At 40.6% G+C, this 18851-nt stretch overlaps 1 non-coding gene across 1 annotated transcript; it reads left to right on the plus strand.

Moving 5' to 3' along the window:
• The first annotated feature begins 6984 nt into the window (after window positions 1–6984).
• LOC122151149 lies at window positions 6985–7124 on the plus strand. The gene has a single exon (XR_006164002.1). It is a non-coding gene; the product is annotated as a small nucleolar RNA SNORA15 (small nucleolar RNA).
• The last annotated feature ends 11727 nt before the right edge of the window (window positions 7125–18851 follow it).

Here is an 18851-nt window from a genome sequence, read left to right on the forward strand (position 1 = left end):
TATTTCTTGACACTAGTAACCAGGATTGACTGTAATTGAAGGAAGCTATATTTCCTTCATCATTGATAATTCATCATCATAGCTGGGGATGGCTAGACCTGAGGCATTATAGGGCAAACTTGGCAATACTGAGCAATAGGGAGGAGGAAGGAGCCAGAGTTAGGGAAAGACCCACTTTCTAGGGCTGAAGGTAGAGCCAGGTACATGACTGGCTTTAGAGAGCTCACAACTGGAAAGAACATCTCTGGAGTCTAGTACCCCAAGGCTCTTTCTGGGCATGATTGATACTGGAGCATCCCATCAGGATCATCCAAAGTGAGGAAATCCACTGTTTATGGGTGAGGCTGGGGAGCAATAAAGGTTGGAGGAAGTGGAGTAGGATACAGTCCTGGGGAAATGGCCAAGATGATGTCCTGCAGGATCTTAGCATCTCACCAGAGGGAGTGAGACTTAAGGTTGAGCAACATTGAACACCACCAGGTCAATAGATCCAATCTAAGATGGAGGGCAGGGAACAAAAGTATAATCCTGAAGGTGGTCTAAGCTAGACTGGTACATACTGAAAGTTACACGTGTTGTGGAGTGAAGGAATTGGAACTTGGTTATAATTTCATGAGAACCCCCAAATGGAAGCATGGCCTTATTCCATGTCCCAGCAGATTGTAATAAAGTGGTGAAGGATGATGGGGAAGGTTAGCTGACATACTGACCCAGTTCCTGTGTCAGTGGGTGTTATCATAGGCACTGGGGTAGAACTACTCTCCAGAAAGAGAAAATTTTGGGGAGGTATTGGAGGTATCAATGACAGGGGCTAATATTATTTATTTTCTGTTATTGATAATGAGATTAGTTCATACTACTCATCTGGTGCTTTGTTTATTTTCAGTATATCTACTCATTCTTGTTTACTTCTACCCCCCTAGCCCTCATGTAACACAATCATTTGGACAAGAAATATATCCATTAGAAGACAGGCAAAAGAAAAAATTGTGATGAATTTTAAAATATATACTGTTGTTGTGAGGTGCCATTGAGTTGGTTCCAATTCATAGCAATCCTGTGTACCCAAAAAACTCACTGCCATTGAGTCGGATCTGACTCATAGTGACCCGTCCTTGGGTTTCCAAGGCTATATCACTACGGAAGTACCTTGTCCAATCTTCTTTCTGAGGAGTGGCTGGTGGGTTTGAACTGCCAGACTTCTGGTTAGCAGTCAAGTGCCTTAGGCACTATGCCACCAGGGTACCCAATCCTAAGTACAACAAAACAAAACACTGCCTGATCATCATTCTCACAATTGTCATGCTTGAGTTCATTGTTGTAGTCACTGTGTGAATCCATCTCACTGAGGGTCTTCCTCTTTTTCATTGACCCTCTACTTTACCAAGCATGATGTCTTTCTCCAGTGACTAGTCCCTCCTGAGAACATGTCCTAATTACGTGAGATGAAGTCTCAGCTTCCTCTCTTCTAAGGAGCATTCTGGCTGTACTTCTTCCAAGATAGGTTTGTTCATTCTTCTGAACGTCCATGGTATATTCAATATTCTTCACCAGCATCATGATTCAAAGGTATCAATTCATTTCAGTCTTCCTTACTCATCATCCAGCTTTCACATGAATACAAAGCAATGGAAAATACCATGGCTTGAATCAAGGACACCTGAGTCCTCAAAATGAATTTTTTTGCTTTCTAACAGGTCTTTTGCAGCAGATCTGCCCAATGCAATACACTGATGAATTTCTCGACTATTACTTTCATGGCCTTTTATTGTGGCTCCAAGTAAAATGAAATTTTTGACAATTTCAATATATAGACAATATGTAGACAACTTCCATATATATTAAAATATAAAGGACAGATAATTTTCATGCAAGCTAATCATAACCTAAAAGTCTTATCCTTTCATCTCAGGCTTTTGTATCCATTAACAGTAAGGATAATATTACTTCTTACATTTGTGTTCCTGAACAACATTGTAGACTATCATCAACAATAAAATATGGTAATCAAAAAGGTATGTGTATGGAATGACTGGAAATATTGTTTAATTTTATGGCCTTCTGAAAACCATGTTTTGATTCTATTTTTGGTTTATTTTGTTCTCCAGACTCCTTTCTTCCCTTTTGTAAATCAGCTGGGTCTTTTTGACTTTTTCCCTGCTATGGAATTAACTAGGTCTTGGACAAAGGCCCTGAAGTGCAGTTCAGTATGATTTAAAAGAACTTCCTGGTAACTTTAAATAAATACTGCCCACAGTGTGGGCATTGAAATTGGGGACTGCCAGCAAAGCAGATAAATCAATTTTAAGGATGCTCTAGGGGAGCTGCAAAGAGTTCCTCTTACTGTTGATGGCATATCCTGTTCACAGCTTCAGTCTCTGGAAATGCTTTGATTCAGTGGCAAGTTCGGGCTTTCAAACACCCCAACGGGCCTTTGTTGGCAACTGCTAGGCCTATGTGCACAGAGAGCCCATTCTTCCCTGAAGGGCTAGACAGCTTGCTGATGGGCCAAACCAGTTTATACTGATGTCGCTCGTGGGAGGGAGAAGAAAACAAGCAAGCATGGAACGGTGTAGTCTATAAAGGCGCCATTGATCCATTTCCAGCTCAGTCTCCCTTCCCCAAGTGCATGCCACCTTCAGGGTGCCTCTTCAGTAATCTTTGAGCTATAATTCTTATAGTCCTAAATACTCGGACACGCCTCTAAAACAAATTCCTGAATATACAACAGAGGATGTTACAAGGTACTGTCTCAGTGTCCCTTAGGGGAAATGCTTTGTGGAGAAAAGAATGCCATCACATGCTCCTCCACACACCCACATGTCCTTTTGATCTCACAGTGTTTACCTGTGGCTTATTGGTACCAAGGCAAACTGAGCATTGAACATTCTCCTTTGAAATAAGTTTGGTTCTCCAATAGGCGTTCTTTGAAGTTGGATCCATTATGCATTGTTTACTGCCCCTTCAAACACACCCACATGTATTTCTAAGACCAAGGCTCTTCTTTACTCATTCAAAAGGAGAACTGGAATTTCTTGCCATATTGGCTACCCTTTGATATTTTTAAAATGAGAAAAAGAATATCTCTGGAGTCCATTTTGTCCACTTACAAATTATTTTAACAATATATGTTAAGGGCAATTTTACATTCTCTCTATCCCATTACTATCTTCCAAAACACAATTATATGTCAATTGAATGACTCAGAACTTCTTCTGCCCAAGCAATAAATCATAAATGTAATGGGTAAAAAGAATTTGTCATTGTTCAGTGTGTATACAGAGTTATGTGGCATATAACCTCAAATTTCTTTCAGATCATATATAAATACATAATAAAATAATAATACTCATTAGTCAACACCAAATATAAGTTCCAGATGTTTGAACATCAAAGTATTTAGAGACCTATAGGAACCGCCTTGAGACAGGAACCACCTTGAGAAAGCAGGCTACAAAAACCTCCCAAATTCTCTGAAACAAAAGCTATTCTTGTTTATACATAAATTATGAATGACTGTGTAAGGGCTGACTCATTGGCCAATGCATGTGCCTACAAATCCGGTTTCACAAGAGAATGGAAGCTGACTGGACTAACAAGAATTCTACAGCAAATCATTTTTCCCAACTTGCCTCCAAAGCAAGTCAATTTGTCTGAGTCTTTAGTTACAGCTCTTATGAAGGCACAATGGGGCTTGTTGCCACAACTGGGAACCCTACTGCTGCTCTGAGGCCACTCAAATCACCCAGCAGGTCTTCCTGCTCCAAGAGAAGTAACTATAAAGGCCTGGTGCTCTCGGGCTAGTCCTCTGCAAAAGGGGACTCAACAGCCCCCTCAGAGGGTGGATTGGAGTGGCAACAGGAAGTTCCCTTGCTGGAAACCTCTTACCCTAAGCAACTGCAATTCCCATGACTTTTCTCTGGATGCCAGCATTGTACCCACAGCAAGGTGAAGGAGAACCTCCTGGGAGGACAAGAGCTTTGGCTTCGGATCCCCATCGTGCCACGGATTTGCTGTCTGACCTTAGACAGAGGGAGCTGACTTCCCTCTTACGTTCTCTTATCCATAAAGTAAGGTGTCATACAGAATTACCTTCCAGGTTCTGTCCTTCCCTGAGGAACCATGGTTTGTGTTCCCTCTATACAAAAAGAAGTAAGTGGATATATTACTTAGCTCAGCGACATGATGTATTAGAGCCTATGTATTAGATGTATTAGGTGACCAAAGTTGCTAATGAGTGGCTTTAATTAGTCATGACTCCATGTCAGATATCACCAGTGATGCAGACCTTCCAAGAATTCAGGCATTTCTGTCTTGCACAGGGTAGGGGCTGGGTGGATGGGCAGGACACAATGGTTATTTTCTATGGGCTTTAGTATGAAAAGGTAAAGCCCAGACAACTTGTTGGTAACATGAAAAAAAACCAATTATCCTTTTCTGCCTCAGATCTTCCTCTTACTGTAATTTCTTACAAGAAGGAGGAAAAAAAAAAAAAAAAAAAAACTGAAAGCACTTATTAAATGCAGTGATTCAAACTCTCCAATGACTGATAGTGTATGAATGTCAGGAATTTTGACCATGAGTTATCCATCCTATTTTTTCTACTCAAAATGCTTTTTTTTTTTTGTTGATTTCTCCAGCCATGGAGAATTACCCTAAGAAGGAAGTGTTTGCTATTTGAGATATTGAATAAGGAGATCAGTACTCAAATCTGAGCTCAGTGGGATCAGGAATGAATGGGATCTTCCTTGGAACCCTTCGGAAGTGGGCATAACTATACTTTTTTCCTTCCCTTTCTCAAACACAATTTGTTTTCACCAGCACACTTGCCAGAGTGAAGAATCCTGAATTTCCTCAGATAACAAAGTTTGCTACATACAAGGTGGAAACAGTATTCACTTATCAGTTTTCATTAGTAAAGAAATGACTGCAAACTTCTACAGTCTACGTGGAATGGAATCAACATGGCATCAAGATAGCTTAAACCGTGAAGATTCAATGTTGCACAATTAACAATAAATCCGTTATTCCTTGATGTATTTTCTCAAACAAAAAACACATGTGACTGGGGATTTAAAAACTGACCAGACATTGGCAAATGTTTTCCAAATATAATACGCCAGCCTGACAGCTAATGTATCAGCAGTGTTTACTTCAACAAATGTTTCCAATTTAGAGAGAAAAAACTGAGTGTCTAATAATAATCTTGTGCATTTGAGCACATGTATGGTGCTCTACAGTTTAGAAAGCACTTTCAGTATATATAGCCACTCAACTGATCCTGGAAACAACCCTGGGAGTTAGGTGGGACACACGTTTTATTTTTGACCAACACTCTGTGGTTCCCAAACTTTCCACACTGTTTTGTGTCTCTAGTTCACATGTCCTCTTCCTGAGTCCTGGAATGCCCTCTTCTCCCTCCTCTGCCCATTTTTCATCTTGGTAATCTCAGTCAACTTAAAAAATCCACATAACTGTTGCCTCCTTTTACATCCCCTGAAAGCCACCATTCTGATTTAGACATCTCTCTTCTGTGCTTCTTTCATGTCTCATGTAGCACAGCAATGATTAGACTTGACTTCCATCATCTGGAGATCGAGTGGTGCAATAGTTAAGGCTGCTAATCAAAAGAGTGGTGGTTCAAACCCATCGACCACTCTGTGGGAGAAAGATGAGGCAGTCTGCTTCCATAAAGATTTACAGCCTTGAAAAAGTTATGGGGCAGTTCTATTCTGTCCTATGGAGTTGCTATGAGTTGGAATGGACTAGATGGAAGTGAGTTTGGTTTTAGTTTTTTCTGTCTCTCCTACTAGATTGTGTGCCAACTTGATTGCAGGGATCCCATCTTATTTACTCAGCATCTACAGCACTTAGCACTGTCTCTGTCACATAGTCGCTGATGTTGCTAGTCGCCATTAAATTGGCTTTGCCTCACGGTGACCCTGTGTCCAGCCGAATGATATGTTGCCCGGTCCTGTGCCATCTCCATGATCATTTTGTGTTTGAGTCCATTGTTGTAGCCCCTGTGCCTTTTGAGTGACTTCCAACCTAAAGGGCTCATCTTTCTGCACTATATTGGATGAAACTCTATTGCACTATATAAGGTCTTCATTACCTAATATTCAGAAACGAATCACCAGGACTTTATTTCCTAGTCTTAGTCTGGAAGCTCCACTAAAGCCTGTCCACTGTGGTGTACCTGTTAGTGGGTGAAGTACTGGTCGTAGAGCTTACAGCATCATAGCAACATGCAAGCCACCACGAATGAAAAACTGGCATATGAGTGATGGGCCAAATCATCAAGACTCAAATGTCTGCAGAGGGAATTAATGCATTCCATTTTTGAGATGAAGAACTCGTGCTTAGAGATTCAAGTGTCTTGTTGGAGTTCCCACAGCTAGTAAGGGCAGAGACGGAACTGTAACCTGAGATGCTGACCTTCCCGGGCAGCAGTCTCTCCTCAGTATCATGGCACGCTTCTCTGTAATTTTGAGTGCAATATTCTAAATTATTATGGTTACAATGTAATAGAATCTTGAAGGTGTTTCTTCAGCATATATAAGAAGTAACGGGGAAGAAATGTGTTGATTTCTTTTCTTAGTTCCTTCCTTAATTTATTATTTTTATATATATTTAGGATTGGGATGAGGATTTGAAGTTGAATAAGACAAGAACTTACCTTCAAAAGACTTCACAGTCTGCTAGCAGAGAAAAGTAATACATAACTAACTAGACCTAAAAGGATAGAACCCTTCTTCACAGATATTTCTTCCAGCAATTTTAATAATAACTGGGAGCATATTAAATTATAGTTTCAGGCAGATGCCTCTATGAGGAAGCTAAGAAAATGAAGAATATATACATAGGTTGCATTTTGGAGTTAGTACTTTCTACTTAGGCTTTCTTTTAAAAAATCACAGTCTTTGACAGGAATTTAAATATTTAGTCATATTATCAATGTTTGATAAATGAAAGAATTAATAGACAAGGCTAAATACTGTGTTTTTTTAATCAGTAATTTACACAGCCAGACACCATGCAAAAAATGTTGTCTTCCCTTTAAAATGTTTATGATGTATGCTAATTTTTTTCATGGTGGATCATCATTAAAGGTGAATAGAAATAAATAAGACAGAGAGAATTCTTCATTTTTTGTTTGTGTTTTTCTTCATGTTTTCATTTTTAAAGCATATGTGCAGTGTATGAATACTGTTTAATGTAAGACTGAATGTGCTTTAAAAGCGTGTAAACACTATCCATACATGGAAACATCCTTTTCAATTATGGATCACTAGGAAGTAAACCTAATAATAAATTGTCTGGCTTCAGAAAACATGGTTAGAGAGAAAAGTCCACATTTTGTTCCTGTAATTTGTAACGCACTCAGAAAATCCTGAAGCTGGCTCAGAACCAGCTTTACGACCCCTCAAGCATGGGCCTCAGAATGGGGAGCCTATTTTTCTTTTATTACTGGTAACTGGAAAAGCCTAGCAACTATTTTCCACTGACATCCCCTCCAAGATGGAGAGCTTGTTTTTCCTAGATTTTCATGTATTTTTAGGCGGTCATCTTGGGCAGTCTGGCTTAATATCAAAAGTGTTTTTAATTGAAGAGGTTTTCCCTTGGGCTATTGGGTAGAAAAATACATTCTCTGTATCTCTATGTCTATTTTGGGGGTCACAGCTGGGTTCCAGTTCCCCAACTTTTTGCAAAGCAACTAGTCTTTCATCTTGTCATCCCTATAGTGTCCCTGGAAAAAGGAAATAGGGACGGAACAGAAGGCCAGAGCTGTGCTCAGTTTTCTAAATGACTGGTTTGAAAGTGGCCACAATGGGTCCTCTGCTGTTTTCTCAAACTTAAGGAAGAATTTTGAGATGTCGAGGGAGAGCCAGAAGCACGGATTACTGGTCAATAACATGATGGCAGTGCCTGTCGTTGTGAGTGCCTTTGGATCAGACCCACAGAAATTTTGCTTACACTTGACTTTTCTATTTGCATAACTCTCCTTTCCTTTGAGGTAAAACACACTTGTACTTAACTTTGGGCTTATGAAATATTTTTATATGTTCTGTATGGCATATGTGTGACTTTTGAATCTTTTGCTTCTTACTTGGCACTATAAAGAAAAATACATTTAGTTGTCAGGAGGGTCGAGCTTGATATTTAGTGATTTCAGAACATCACTTAGCAATCTTAAAAATACCGAGCAAGACGCCTGGCCTCTAACCTGTCTGTAACATGGGGAAAATGGGAAATGAACTAACAGGAATAGATCGGATGCTGTTGTTGTTGTTAGCTGCTAATGACTTGACCCATGGCAACCCCATGGACAAATCGTGATAACATACGGTTTTCATTGACTAAGTTTTAGAAGTAGATTCTTCCTAATTATCTTAATCTGGAAGCTTTGCTGAAACCTGTTCAGCATCACGGCAACACACAAGCCTTCCCTAACAGACAAGTGGTGACTGCACACGAAGTGCATTGGCCAGGATTCAAACCCACATCTCCTGCATGGAAGGTGAGGGTTCTAACACTGAATCACAAATGCCCTCATATAGGAGGTCAGCTCACTGGTATTAGGATAGTTCATTAGCTCATTTAGCTTTCACAACCAGCATGCAAGGAAAAGATATACTTCTCCCCATTTTCTAGTGACAGATTCAGAGGTCAGCTAACTTCTGAAGATCATACAGGTGGTAGTAGAGCAGCAAAAGATGACTTGAAGTTGAGAGGACTCCAAAGTCTGGTGTTCCTTCTAGGGGACTAGGTGCTTTCCACAGGAGCCTTGCATTCCCAGCACACTGTGACCTTCACTAACGAATCCCTAACACAGACTTTCAACAACGGAATTAATCAGTAGAGCAGAGTGTTAGGCTACAACACAGCATGCATCTTCTAAGGACAGCACTGATTCACCCGATTATATCATTCAGAGTGGACTAAGAGTATGAGGCATCAATAGACAGTGAAATTCCTTTTCAATGAAGCCAGAGATGTCAGAGAAGCACTTGTGACATTTCATAATACTTCATACACAGTGGATTTATGTGATTCTCAAGTTCTCTTGTTCTAGTTAAGAGTACACAAAAAGGGGTGTGACATGCACATAGTTTCACTTGAAAAAGGGACACATGCTAAATGAGACCTTGGGAACATGGCTCGGTAGGAGTGGCTTTTTTTCATTTGAGGATTAAGCATGGAACCAAGTGGTCTAGGGATCTCTGGGCCTCTGAGAGTTAGACCATTACCTTCTCTAGAAATTTGTTTTACTGAAAGGAATGACACTAATGCTGCTTTTTATCCTATGCAAATTTGCTTTCATTGTTAATAAAAAAATTTCTGAATCTCTATTCATAAGTAAAAATTCTTAGGAAGATTTGAGAGGATGTTGAAAGATTAATCATCATGCACATGTTGCTGTTGTTAAGTGCTGTCAGGTCAGTTCCGACTCATAGTAATCCCATGTACAACAGAATGAAACATTGCTTGTCCTGGGCCATCTCCCAGTCTTGTCATGCTGATCCCTTTGTCCAAGCCATTGTGTCAGTCTGCCCACTGAGAGTCTTCCTCTTTCTCACTGACCCTCCGCTTTACTAAGCATGATATCTTTGTCCGGGAGTTGGTCCCTTCTGACATGACAACAGATGAAGTCTGGTCACTCTCATTTCTGAGGACCTGTTCCATCTCCAAGACACATTTGTTTGTTTTTCTGCCAATCTGTGGTATATTTCAAACTTCTTTGCCAACACTACAACCCAAATGCATCAATTCTTCTGCGGTTTTCTTTATTCATTGTCCAGCATGCATTTGAGGTGATTGAAAATACCATGATGGCTTGGGTCAGGCCCACCCTTAGTCCTCAAAGTGACATCTTTGCTCTTAAACAATTTAAAGAGTTGGCTTAGTGCCTAAAGCATTTGACTGCTAACTAGAAGGCTGGCGGCTCAAACCCACCAGCTGCTCCTCAGAAGGAAGGTCGGGCAACTTACTTCTGTAGTGATACCACCTCGGAAACCCAAGGAAAGATCACTATGAGTCAGATCTGACTCGAAGGCAGTGGGTTGGGATTTTGCAAAAGAGGAACTCTGGTGGCGTAGTGCCTAGGGCATTTGGCACATATTACTAACCAGAAGGCTGGTAGTTCAAACCCAGTAGCCATTCCTTGGAAGGAAGACTGGGCAATCTACTGTAGAGATAACCACCTTGGAAACGCAAGGAGGGATTGCTATGAGTTGGAAGCAACTCAATGGCAGTGAGTTTATTTTTTTCTACAGCAGATTTACCCTATGTAATATGCCATTTGATTTCTTGACTGCTGCTTCCATGGGCATTGATTGTGGATCCAAGTAAAGTAAAATCCTTGACAACTTCAATCTTTTCTCCATTTATCATGATGTTGCTTATTGGTCCAGTTGTGAGGATTTTTGTCTTCTTTATTTTGAAGTGTAATCTATACTGAAGGCTGTACTCTCTGATCTTTGTCAGCAAGTGCTTCAAGTTTTCACTTTCAGCATGCAAGTTTGTGTCATATGCATACTGCTTGTTGTTCATGAGTGTTCCTCAAATCCTAATGCTGCAGTCTTCTTCAGATAGTCCAACTTCTGGGATTATTTGCTCAGTATACAGACTGAATAAATATGATGAATGGATACAACCCTGACACACACCTTTCCTGATTTTAAACCACAAAATATTCCTTTGTTCTGTTCAAATGACAGCCTCTTGATCCATGTACAAGCTCCTCATGAGCACAATTAAGTGTTTTGAAATTCCCATTATTTACAATATTATGCATAATTTGTATGATCTATATAGCCTTCGGAGAGTCAAAAAACACAGTAAGCATCTTTCTGGTATTCTTTGCTTTCAGCCAAGATCCATTTGGCATCAGCGATAATATCCCTTATTCCATGTCCTTTTCTGAATCCAGCTTGAATGTCTGAAATTTCCCTGTCAATATACTACTGCAATCAATTTGGAATTATCACCAGCAAATTTTTTTTTGTGTGTGTTATTAATGATATAGTTCAATAATTTCTGCATTCTGTTGGATCACCTTTCTTTGGAAGAGGCATAGCTATGGATTTTTCCACCCAGTTGGCCAGGTAACTGTCTTCCAAATTTCTTGGCATACATGAGTGAGTGCCTCAAGCACTACATCCATTTGCTGAAATATCTTAATGAATATTCCGTCAATTCCTGGCACCTTGTTTTCTTTTTTTGTCAATTCCTTCAGTATAGCTTAGACGTCGTCCTTCGATACCATCAGTTCTTGATTATATATGACCTCTTGAAATGATTGACTGTTGACCAAATCTTTTTGATACAGTGACTCTGTGTATTTCTTCTATCTTTTTTGATGCTTTGTGGATTATTCAATATTTTGCCCCTAGAATTCTTCAATATTGCAACTCAAGGCTTGAAAACTTTCTTCAGTTCCTTCAGCTTGAGAAATGTCATCAAGTACCTTCTTTCCTTTTGATTTTCTAGCTGCAGGTCTTTGCACATTTCATTGTAATACTTTACTTTGTCTTCTCAAGCTGCTCTTTGAAATCATTGTTCAGATCTTTTATTGCATCATTTCTTCCATTTGTTTTAGCTACTCTCCATTCAAGAGCAAGTTTCACAGTTGTTTCTGACATCTATTTTGATCTTTTCTTCCATTTCTATTTTTTAAATGATCTTTTACTTTCTTCATGTGTAGTGTCCTTGATGTCGTCCCACCACTTGTCTGGTCTTCAGTCACTGGTGCTCAATGCATCAAATCTAATCTTCAGATGGTATCTGCATAGGAGATAACCAAGGTCATATTTTGGCTTTCGTGGACTTGTTCTCATCTTCTTCAGCTTTGACTTCAACTGGCATATGAAAAATGATTGTCTGTTCCACAGTTGGACCCTTGCCTCATTCTGACTGATGATATTAAGCTTCTCTATTGCCTCTTTCCTCAGATGTAATTGATTTGATTCCTGTACATTCCTTCTGGTGAGGTCCACATTTATAGCTGCCATTTATGTTGTAAAAAGATATTTGCAATGAATAAGTTGTTGGTCTTGCAAAATTATATCATGTGACACTGGTGTCATTTCTATCACCAAGGCCATGTTTTACAGCTACCAATGCTGCTTCTTTGTTTCTGTCTTTTGCATTCTAATCACCAGTAGTTATTAGTACATCTTGATTGGTCAATTTCAGAAGTTGGTTAAATCTTCAATTTCTTCATTTTAGGCTTTAGTAATTGTTGCATAAATTTGAATAGTAGTATTAACTGGTCTTCCTTGTAGGTGTATGGATATTATCCTGTCCCTGACAGCATTGTCCTTCAGTAGCACAGATCTTAAGTAGGTCTGGTGGCATAGTGGGTAAGGCATTTGACTGCCAATCCCAAGGTCAGCAGTTCAAACCCCCAAGCTGCTCTATGGGTGGAAGATGAGGCAATCTATTTCTGTAAAGATTTACAGCCTTGGAAACCCAGTGGTGATCACTATGAGTCAGAATTGACTCGGCAGTGGGTTCTTTAGTATAGATCTTGAAAAAAAAAAATTTTTTTTTTTTTGATGGTGAATGCAATGCCATTCCTCTTCAGTTTGTCATTCCTGGAATAGTAGAGCATATGAATGTCTGATTCAAAATAGCCAATACTGGTGCTTTTCAGCTCATTAATGCCTAGGTTATCTATCTTTATTCACTCCATCTAATTTTTGACAACTTTCCATTTTCCTAGACTCATCTTCCAGATATTCCACATTCTGATTGTTAATGAATGTTTACAGCTGTTTCTTCTCATTTTGAGTAGCACCACATCAGGAAGTGAATGTCCAGAAAGATCCATCCACATCAAGATCAACTCTACTTTGAGGAGGCAGTTCTTCCCCAATCATATTGTGAGTGCCTTCTTAACCCAAGGGGTTCATCTTCTGGCACTGTATTAGACAATGTTTCACTGCTGTTCATAAGATTTTGAGTGGCCAGTGTTTTCAGAAGTGGACCTGGCTACATTCTTCTTCCCCACTCATCTGTCAATTTGTCGTAATATCACGGCTTGCATGTTGCTTTGATTCTGGAAGCTATGCTACTGGTTGGGAGCTCTAGTAGCGTAGTGCCTAAGGCACTTGACTGCTAACCAGATGGCTGGCAGTTAAAAGCCACCAGCCACTCCTCGGAAGGAAGGTTGGGCAATCTATTTCTGTATTGATACTGCCTCAGAAACTTAAGGACGGGTCGCTATGAGTTGAGTCAGACTCAATGGCACATAACAACACCAACAACATGCTACTGGTATATCAAATACCACAGGATCATCCATGGTATACTGGGGTTAGCGGAACTCCTTGACTAAGACAACATGCAGTTATTCTGGGGTAATGTTCAAATGTTAAAACATCTGCCTTGGCATAGAGACCGACCATCAGAATGGATCCAGGGCTGGATTGGGGAGTGGCTCTTCAATGTCAGGCTCTAACCTTTCAGGTGCTGGAGTGTTGGAAAATCTGGTGTTGCCAAGGGAGAGTCCAAGATGTCCAGGGCAGCAAGGAGGATCTTGGGGCTAATAATGAATCTGATTGAAAAGTTCAACATTTTAAGAAGGCTGGTGGTTCAAATCCATCGGCCACTCCTTGGAAGGAAGTTTGGGCAATTTACTTCCGTAGTGATACTGCCTCGGAAACCCAAGGAGGGGTAGCTACTAGTCGGGTCCTACTCAATGGCAAACAACAACAACTGCTACACCAGCGTGTATGAGCTGAGTATCAGCTTTGTGTGTGTCACTATCCATCTAAAAGGATAATTAAAGCCTTACCTGTATGGAGTAATATGGGGCTATCCAAGGAAAACCCTGAAGCCAATGTGAAACTCCTTTGTCGCAGTCTTTTCTAGGAATACTGACATCTGACATCTAACCCTGGAAAGATGATATGATCCAATATTTAAGAGTGCATGGTCTGGAGTCAGACTGCCTGGAGGTATTTATTTGGTGGCTTAAAATAATACAAATTTATCCTCTTGCAGTTTTGGAGTCCAGAAGCCAAAAATCAAGCTCTAGGCAGGGGTGTGCTCCTTCTGCAGGGTTCAGCAAGCATTCATTGCCTCGCCTGTTTTCTGTGGCTCGTGCCTGCTTCCCCTTCCACTCTAGCCTGTCAGTGGCTTTCAGCTTCCTGCCTCCCTCTGATAAGGACCCTTGTGATTATGTTGGGCCCACTGAGATAATCCAGAATGATCTGCCCATTTCAAGATCCTTAATTTAGCCACATGTGCAAAGTCCCTTTTGTCCTGCAATGTGACATAGTCCCACATCACAGAGATTAGGATGTGGACATGTCTGGGGGGGCATTATTCTATCTATCACCCTGGATTCCCATCTAACTCTGTGCCTCTCACTAAAAGGGGTTTCAAAGTCTGTCCTCATATCAAGTGTGGGAAATAAAACTCTGTTCCTTTTATACAGTAAATTGGATTTGGATTTGAAGGCATCTGCTGTCTGGGGGTTGTCATGAAAAGGGAAAGTGGCACGTTTGTATGGGAGTGGAACAGATGGCGCTTCCCAACTCAAGGGATCTATGAATCCAGTGGAAACACTGTAAGGGAAATTATAAGATGCTCTCTTGGCATGACTGAATCCAGAGGGACTGAGTTTCCAGAGAATTATAACAATTTATTCCATTTCTGTAGTGTTCATGCTTGCATATTTTTTTTTATCCCTGTATGTGGAAATTTCTGATATGGAAAACCATATGCAATAAATAAAATATATTCCCTGACACTAAGAATCATTCTGTTTAAACCACTAATTCCCTTCCCCTTTCACTTTTTAAAAAAAGAATTCCAGTTTGTGGCTTCACTCTGGTATCTTCTATTGCTTCCAAACTAGGCTGTACTATTTTGACAAACAAAAAAAGCATTTTACCCAGACCTGTTTTCCCTGTCAACTGCCTTTGCCACAAAAGACTAAATTTATCTCTGTAATTATAAATAGAGCCTAGTTACAGAGCAATTGTAGCAGCTACCTTCAAAGACGTGTGGTTATTTTAATGATAGAAACATCTGAAAGTTTTATGTTCATTCTCTAGCCCTCTTTTCAAACAAAAATCTTCATGAAAAGAAATGCAAACCATTTCTATAAAATAAAAACATTACAACTCTTTAACTTCACGATCCCAAAAACAAGACACAGACACTCAGACCAAGACAGGCTTGTTAGTCTGATGAAGTGGAAAGAACACTTGATTAGAAGTCAGGAAACTTGGGTACCAGTTCTTAGTTACTAATTATTAAGACTTAAATTCTTTTTGCCTGAGCTGTAGATGGGGATAGTAATTCCTCTACCTCATAAACATGTAGCCGGGCTCAAGAGAAACAACCTTTAAGAAACTACACGGAGAAGTACAAAGGATCATTTTAAAGATCTCAAATGCCAGTGCAGCATACCGGAGCAAGCCTGGGACTTGCCGCAGGCCTGTGCAGTGGATGCTGGTTGAGTCAGGTATCAAGCTGTGTGACTTGGCCAAGTTAGTCAGCCCATCTGAGCTTTGAATTCATCATCTGTAGAATATAAATTCTTACAAGTAATCATGAGGATGGAGAGAGCCCCAAATAAGTGCTCAATTAATGGTAGCTTTTATCTTTCCTACACTGAGCAAGGCATTCCTGTCAATATATCTGAGCTATAAATATGCTAGAGATTTTCCCAGACCAGACATTCTTGAACGTTTGACTCAAAAGCCTTTCTTTGCCTCTTTTGCAAAAAATTGATACTGTGGGCAGGCTTGTGGCTGTCCATGTCATTAAGTTCAGAAATAAACGTGCTCACCACAAACTCCCATTGTGTCTCCAAAGGCAGCTTGGGTTTTCAGCTTCTGCTGGGAGTATGTGTTCTTGCCTTCAAAGAGCATCTCTATCCCTTAAGGTAGGGAGAGTCCAGGGCCCAGGTAGAGCTCAGGCCAGTGCAACTTTCAATATGTTCTAAGAACTGTCCTCAGAAAGGCCCCGGGCAGCTGAGTATGGTATAGCTTTAAGTAAGAGAGTACAAACTCAAAAGAGATCTTGGGTAACCAGATGAGTGGTCACAGGTGTCAGGCAGGTGGTGAAGAACAGAGCAAGTGTCCTACCAGGGGATGGCAATTCTCAGCCCAGATGATAGTTGCCAGGCAAGAGTGTAGGCTCGTGTTCCTAGAACATATTTGTTTACCTCATAAATTTGAATTTTGATGCAGTAGTTTTCCATTTTTTAAGATGTTGGCAACTAATTCAAATTGCTGTCTAACTCTATGGAGATCAGAGTCGGCCTGTGGGTTGCCAGTTTGTGTCCTCCGCTATGTGAGGCTAGCTGTGAGCCTCTAGTCACTGCTACAGGTCAGGGGACACTATGTTATCTGCCTGACCTTGTGTCACTTATGGTCACTGTGACCTTTAACTTGCAATGTCACAGACTCCTCAAAGAGGATGTTAGCTCTGAAAATTTCCAGGATCTTTTCTGTCCTCGACTATGAATAACTTTTTAGAAAACATGGGAAGTTATATCCCCCTCCACCATTATCTCTTGTTGGAAATCATAGTTTTCAAACTATGTGCATACAGGCCCAGGCCACTTCAGAACAGGATGGCACCAGCCTCCGTGTGCAACAGCCTCCCAAATCAAATCAGCTTTTGGAATGGGTCTGAGAAGTCTTGTCCGTATGTGACTTCTATCAGCATCAAGTCCTTCTGATCAACAGTTTGTAGGCTGAAAACCCACACAGAGTGAGGCTGTAAAGCATCCATGGGGAAAAGGAACTTTCCAGCTCTGCCGGCTTCCTGCCAGACTGCAGAGGGGAGGAGGTGCATTCCTCCAGATAAATGGCAGGCAGAGTCACCAACAGCAATTCCTTGTTTGGGACCTGAGCCCTGGAATGGACCTTGGACTCTTGGAAACAATCTTAATCAGTGGCTTTCACACTGCACTCTGAGGTCTTAGGGGGACTTGGTATCTCCCAGGGGCCACAGGTCTTTTAAGCATCTCTTTCATATGCTTTCTATAGAGTACTGGAATTGCATATAAATGGATGTTTGAAGAACAGGGTTCCATTACTTAAAGAAAGAAAACCCCACTGGTCACAAATAAATTAAAGAAGTAGGCCCAGAGTCTAAATTGCCCAAAGCTATCCAACCGATGAAAGTAAAGCCAGTCTAGAACATGACTATTGTCTCTATACCCCTTCCTGCTCTCAGGTTGCACATTAGCCAGCTCGTTCACACCTAATTTATCTCTTCTAAAGGTGATAGAGACATTTTTAATTGCCTGCTGAAAAATGAAGTAACTTGAATGATTTTGTTTGTTTGTTTGTTTGATTTGGGTAATTTTGACATTTTTGGACAAGGGCTTAGCAACCACTAGCACATCAACTGTACACCATTGAGACTCAGATTTCTTTGGCTAGTGAGCTGTCACCAGTCTTTCTTCCCGGACTCCATCCATAAGGACTGTGGCTAGTTGGGAGAATCAGAGGTTGGTATATTCTGTGGGTGTGCTGGTAAGTATCAACTGGCTCTCTGGGGGTGGTTAGCCCTGATGCGTAGCATTGGCTGATTTCTATGGTGTAAATACTCCCACCATGGCTGATTTCAAGCTAATAAAGACACATCACTGAGTATGGAATTGTGAAGAAATGATAAACAATGCTCAAAAAACTCACTGCCGTTAAGTCAGATCTGTGGAGGCGGTATCACTACAGAAGTAGATTGCCCAATCTTCCTTCTGAGGAGTGGCTGGTGGGTTTGAACCATCAGCCTTCTGGTTAGCAGTCAAATGCCTTAGGCACTATGCCACCAGAGCTCCTGATAAACAGTTGGCTTTCCTGCATCAGGACTGGTAGTGCCTGTAGACCACTGTACTCCTTCCTCCCTTCTCAGCCAGGAAGTGAATATGCTCACACTTTAGCCTCTATTGCCATTGCCTTGGGATAGTCGATCTATTCAGTGATTGATTAAGTTAAAGGCATTCTTCCAATATCTAAAGTGTTTAAAACTGTATTTCAGGTAAGACTATAAGCTAGCCCCTCCCCCATACTCCATCATTAAAACAAGGAAACAAAAACAGAAAGAACTTTAATTGACTTACATTTTTAGTTATTTCTTGGTTTGAGTTTTACAAACTTACGTTTTCTCAGTTATTTCACTAGATGGTGCTCTATTGAGTTCAGAGTTAGGGGAAGGATCCTCTCAAAACCCCAGCAATCCTCTGAGAAAGCATTTTTCTTATGACCAGAAGTTGTCGTCAAATTAAAATTGGGATATTCCAGTTGACTTTCTTAACTCCTTGCCTTTATCTGAGGGATTGCTAAAAGCAATACATGTTGTCATTTTCCACATACGTAAGCATTACTTTCCCCCCGGGTGGACAGTGGTTACAACATTTCGTCATCATAAGGACCTTGCTGTATTTTTTGCACCTTTGAGGTCGGCCACAAATCTCACTTCATTCCAAAGCTGTCTCTGTCCCCTACACTGTGATTGCTTACTAATCCTCGTTTGTTCAATGCCGGCATTTTTGTCCCTACAGACTCGTTTCTGAGCTGCTGAATATGCTGCTGAATTATTTTCAAGATGGTTCATACAGATTTGAATTCTACACATTGGGAGATGTGTAGGCCTTTTTTTTACATATTTTATTAAACTGCATTCACTAAGTACAGGACCTGGAGATACTTGCCCTCCTTCTATAGGGGTTTTCTCCACTTTCCGTCTCAAGAGACACGTGAAGATAAAGACTCTAAAGTGAGACTAAGGAGCTAATTGGTCTGCTTTCTCCACCTGTGAAATCATCACCAACCGTTTTCACTGCTAACCATGGTGAGAGATAGGTCCATGGACTGATT

The sequence above is a fragment of the Orycteropus afer genome, unplaced genomic scaffold (genome assembly GCF_000298275.1).
Source record: "Orycteropus afer afer isolate SDZICR_OR568_19922 unplaced genomic scaffold, OryAfe1.0 scaffold00320, whole genome shotgun sequence".
Classification (NCBI taxonomy): Eukaryota; Metazoa; Chordata; class Mammalia; order Tubulidentata; family Orycteropodidae; genus Orycteropus; species Orycteropus afer.